At 33.6% G+C, this 5,759-nt stretch overlaps 1 long non-coding RNA gene across 1 annotated transcript; it reads left to right on the top strand.

Moving 5' to 3' along the window:
* The first annotated feature begins 4,228 nt into the window (after window positions 1-4,228).
* LOC139785859 (uncharacterized) lies at window positions 4,229-4,940 on the top strand. Its single transcript, XR_011722103.1, has 2 exons — window positions 4,229-4,495; window positions 4,689-4,940. It is a non-coding gene; the product is annotated as an uncharacterized lncRNA (long non-coding RNA).
* The last annotated feature ends 819 nt before the right edge of the window (window positions 4,941-5,759 follow it).

The following is a 5,759-nucleotide window of genomic DNA, read 5'->3' as shown; positions in this document are numbered from 1 at the left end:
AGCGGACGGTGGACGCTTTCGTTACGAACGTGTGAAAGTTTTTGAAGTAAAGAAAATCAAGCGGAACAAAATGGAATCAACATCTGAAGGTTAGTAAAATATGTGAAAAAATTTCTGGGAATTAATTGTTAAATAGAAAATTGTTAGAAATAGAAAATTTGAATTGTTAGATAAAAAAGTAATAGATTGCCGTAAAATGCTGTTTTAAAATTTGTTGGAGGTTATACATAAAAGTATTATGTACTGAATAAAACAAAATTCAGCTGCCTATATCTGCCTATTGAATTTTTATGAATTTTTTTCAAAAATGAAGTAGGATATTCGTTTCAAGAGTTATAATAATAAATGAAAGAAATAAAGCATACAAATCAAAAAATTAAGAGAAAAAGAAAGAAAAAAAGGAGCATCGAAAAAGAAAGACAGAAATATACATGTATAATATAATACAGAAAGCAAAAAGAAGAGATAAAGAGAGAAAGAGAGAGATTTGTTGTTTAATTTTTTAAGTTACAAATTTTATATGATGTATTAACATATTTCATATTCTATAACTATCATATAACAGTGCTATTTGTTTTTTAGGTTTCAGTACTTCGACTCAAGGTGGCTTTACGAGACTGCAATTTCTTGTAATATAATTTTTTTCAGAGCCATAAATTTTTTTACGTAGCTACGCGTAGGGAATATTTTGTAAACGTAGAATTAAGTGTATCTTATATAATAAGTTTATTTATGCATATTACATTACAGTTCAAAACTCTTAATTTGTATATTACTATGTTTAATTTTAATAAAAATTTTTGTATCGCCATATTGCATTCCGCCATTTTGAATTTTTTCATTTTTGATAAATTCGTAATCACAGACCCTAATAACCACAAAACAATAAGTTTTAGACCAATTGCTAAATTTTTTTCATTTTTGACAAGTTTTTTCGTATAACACGATGCCATATTGGATCCGCCATTTTGAATTTTTTAATTCTGATAACGGATTCGTAATCAGCGACCCCAAAAACCCCCTAATACGAAATTGAAGATCGTTCCCTTAACTTTTCGACTTTTGGCCGCACAATGCGGGCTTCGGCCGCACTGTGGGCCGTCCTGTAGCGACATACGCCCTCGTGTGTCTTCGTGTTCTTCGCCGCTTAGATTGTCGCTCTCCTCTTCGACCTCAGAGTCGCTGTCTCTGGTCAACCAAAGTTTCATGAAGTGGGCTGCAGTCGACGTTTGTTGGGGCCCCTTGTGTTCTCCCATTTTATGCACGACCCTGATAACCGCCAACGATAGAAAACGATAAAAAATTTCTTATCGTTTTTAATATGGTTAGTGAATCGTTTATTTACGATACTCTATCAGAAATTCACGTTACAAAATACTTGGGATCCTATTGTAAATGTCTTATCAGCTGCACATCAGTTTCTATCGTTTTTAATATGGTTAATGAATTGTTTGAATCGGTTTTAGTCAATCCATTTCAATCGTTATGAATCCGTGAATTAAGGAATCAGATTAATACCGATTTATTTCTTTAAATCGGTTTTTATCGTTTTGAAGAACGCCGGGAACGGGGCAACTAGCACCAGGAGTCGGAGGCCGCTGGGCTCGGTGTTTGGTGTCCGGGAGTCCGGGGCGGCTACCGCCAGGAGGTCCTTATAGGAAGGGATCCCTCCAGTTATGATACTGGATTTCTCTGCTTTTCGCCTCGCAGGGGGTCTGCTTATACATTATGATTGGATGTATTTTAAATACGAGAAGCGCTTTCCATCATGCGCAACCTAGCGGCATTGTCGCGAACTAATCGCCGATTGGTTGATGCGGATTCAATTTATATCATTGATATACGATAGAAAACGAACCGATTTGCTGCCGTAAAGAAAATGATAAGTTGTATGTCAGAAAATCCTGATTAGATGTATCGGTTCGGTTAAGTCGTATAAATATCGACGAGATGTCTATCGTTTTAAACTTATAAAAACATATACAAAGTAGAAGGCTTTCAAACAATTCAATTTATATTATTGATATACAACAGAAAACGAACCGATTAGCTACTGTACAGAAAATGATAAGTTGTATGTCGGAAAATCCTGATAAGAAACGATAGATGTGTTGGTTCGGTTAAGTCATATAAATATCGATGAGATGTCTATCATTTTATTCTTATATATCCGTATTAATGCATACGGTAAAATTATTACCATAAATAACAATATATACTATATCGTGTATATACGATTGATTCAGACGGGCAATAATTGTACATATAGAAAACGATTCATAACTATAAAATTTGTATAGTTATTTCCTTATTCGGATCTAAAACGATACAAACCGATTCAATTCGATTAATGTTTTATCTGTCTTCTAAATATGGAACGATAGAACCGATAAGATACGATTAAAAATGATACAGATATAGCCGTTTTTAATCGTTTTCTATCGGAGATGGTTACCAGGGGAGGTAGCGGTTATTCCGCATGACTCTCGTGACTTCATAGGGTCCAATGGAACTTCGATGCAAGTTTTGATCCTGGAGCCTGTTGGGTCCGCTTTACTGCGACTAAATCACCCTCTCGATACAGCTAGGCTTCCTTTCGTTTTTTATTGAAACCTCACCTGTTTTCTTCTTGGACTTGCAATGTCTTTTGCCGCTTGCACTCGTAATTCGTAGCGATCTTCTTGAAAAGAAGTGGCCCATTCCTTCTCGAGCAGTTCTCGTACGTTGTCGTCTTCGCGTAGACGTGCATGGATTTCAAACAATAGATCAAACGGTGTAGACTGGTTGGAGACACGGGAAGAGACGGACGTGTCTTGAGTGTGCTCCGTAAAAGTTCTATACTTGGGTTTTCAAATCGTGCTTTTTTCGGGAAATTTTGATATGGGGTGATTCGTGCCGTGATTCTGCATTGTGCTATATACAATTTTTATTAATTTTACAATAACTGTGGATGTTATTAACGATTTTATGTTGTACACGGACACGCGCGTGCACGTGATTACCACCTGATTCTCGGAATCAGTACTAACTCGTGCTATTTTCCGGGAATTTTTGATATGTGGCGATTCCTGTGGTGTTTCCGCATCGAACCATATACAATTTTATATCATTTTGCTATAATTTCTAATAAATCAGCGAATTTATGTCGTGGATGGTCATGCGTGCACGTGATTACTGCATGTCCCCTCTGAACTGACCGTTGCCTCTTTAGAAAGATCTGGCCGGCTGTCGAGGATCTTTTGAGATCTCTAGTGGACCCTTCTCGATCATTAGAGGGATGTTCTGTACTATAAATATCATTTTGGTGAGTCTTTGACCACCCTGTGAGTGCCGTTCACGTCTAAACTTCCCGTCTTTCGTATGTGCCGTTGAGCAGCCATTTTGCGAATGTCAACGTGTCGCCTGATCGAGCGTTGCGTGTGCGGATTGCGATAACGCATTATTACGAAGACACAGTATACAGTAGCGCAACTCTCTGTCGGCACTTTTGATGTCGGTGAAGCTAGAATCACAGTACGCATGCGCAAGTTGAGCCACTTTACACACTAACGCCATCTGAATCTCTCTCTCACTTACTCTTTCCTTCTGTCTTTATGTTGTCTTTCTAATTCATTGTTACATCAGAGAAATCGGATTTTCGGATTATAAATAAGCATCATGGTTGTGTAGTAACTAGTTAAAAAGTTAAAAGTTAAATAATGAAGTTAAAAGTTAATAACTTTTTTAACTCAACTTAATTAATTTCAAATAAATTAATTTTTAACTTCAAGTTATTTTCTAATTATTTTTAAAGCATATAAAACTTAACTTATTAACTTTTTGTTTTAGTTAAAAATATAATTATGTAAAAGAAAAAAATTATTAATAAGATACATTCTCATATAAAAAATAATATTTCTTTTTTATAAGCACTAAAATATTTAAACAATTAAAATATTAAATTTATTTGATGTGTATGATTTATATTATAATTATTTTATTTAAAGTAATCTAATTTTAAAACATTATATTACGACATTCTAATTTAATATAAATTTTCAAAATTAACTTTTCATTTAGCTGAAGTAAGATAAGTTAATGTAATCTCTCAATGCAATATTTACTAATTTTTTGTTTATGTGACTTTTAACGTAATTAAATTATTTTTATAAATTATTTAAGTTTAACTTATAATTTAGTGTTGAAAAAATATTAACTTACTTAACCCTCAAGGTACGGACTGGGTTAGCGTAACCCGAGCGAATTTTGAAAGTAGCGCCATTTCAAAGGAAGTGAATGGTGGGGGTCCGTACCGGGGGAGGAAAAATCTTTGAGGTAGCTACTATGTGAGCGCCAAGGGGCAGCGTCAGTCTACGCTTGGTGCTCAAGTTATACGATTTTGAAAATTGAACTCGGGTAGTCTACACCCAGTCCGTACGGAACGTTACAAAATCCGTGTTTTTCAAAAAAAAAAAAATTTGTGTTTTTCGAGTATTTGCTGCAGTAGAGTATTCTGGTATGTATAATTTACTATTTTTAATATACTTTTGTGCATTCTAACCTCAAAATGATGCTTTGTAGCATACCAGTATAACGTATCCGTGCATGCATGTTATTTCTCGAAGAGTTGTGCTACTCTTAGCATAACTCTTCGTACGATGCGTCGAATAACGATTTCTAATATTTATTTTTACGATTTATCATTGCAGAGTTTTTTTGTGAAAATGGCATCGCGCCGGAGAACTCGGAGTGTTGCAGCTCTCGAAAAATTATACAGAGAAACCGAGGATGAGAGTGTAACTGAAAACATACTTGTACTTGTAAAACTTTTTACAAGTGCCTAAGATGTGACAAGGCTATGTGCAAAGAACATGTAGCGAAAATATGCTGTGAATGCGGAAACACCGTGTAATTCTCTTTTTTTTTAATTTTATACAATAAAAATTTTATTTAATAATCAATTTTTGTTATTTATTTATATTATACTAATCAACAACATCCAAAAGAACTATTTTTACTTTAAGATATTTTTTTTTTTTGCGTTATTACGATAAATCAAGCAAGTAACGTTATATCGCTATCGCAAAAAAACGGGTATTTTCATAGTTAAAAAAAAATATACTTTTTGGAATGGATCAAAAAACGAATTCAGCCATTTTAAAGAACAACTTTTTAGCTTTCAAACGCGACTAATAAAATGTCGATATCTTTTTTTTTCATAAAGTTATGCAATTTTAAAGAAAATATGAATTTTTAGGAAAATTTTTTGAGAATCGTTGACATTTTCAAATGTATCTTTGTTTAAACAAATAATGTAACAAATCTATCAACGCCATTGTATTTTTGAGAAAATTTCCGATCCAAACAAAAAAAATATTGTTTTAATTGACAAATTACAGCCCGATATACAGTCAATCAAAGTCGTCGGGTTAGGCTAACCCAAGTCCGTACGGAACGTAACTTTTTTATAGTCCGTACCCTGAGGGTTAATCGTATAAATATTAATTGTGTATACATTATATTATATTTGTTGTATCTATAAAAGCAAACTCATAAAGAAGTATTATATGTTTGCGCTTTAGAATTGATTATGTAGATGTGAAAGATATGTAATAATATTAACCCTTACTTGCCACACTTCTGTAGAATCACGTACTTGCCACACTGGGATGGAATCTACCCCAGCGACAAAAATTGTTATAACAAATAAGCTATTCAATATTTTAAATTGCCAAATTTTTTAGAACTTTTTAAGAGCTTACTTTTAAAAGTTATGTAGG

This window comes from Temnothorax nylanderi, unplaced genomic scaffold (assembly GCF_030848795.1).
Source record: "Temnothorax nylanderi isolate EJ_2023f unplaced genomic scaffold, tnyl_v1.0 TNYL_tig0903_pilon, whole genome shotgun sequence".
Taxonomy (NCBI): domain Eukaryota; kingdom Metazoa; phylum Arthropoda; class Insecta; order Hymenoptera; family Formicidae; genus Temnothorax; species Temnothorax nylanderi.
This window is presented reverse-complemented; position numbering and strand designations above follow the sequence as displayed.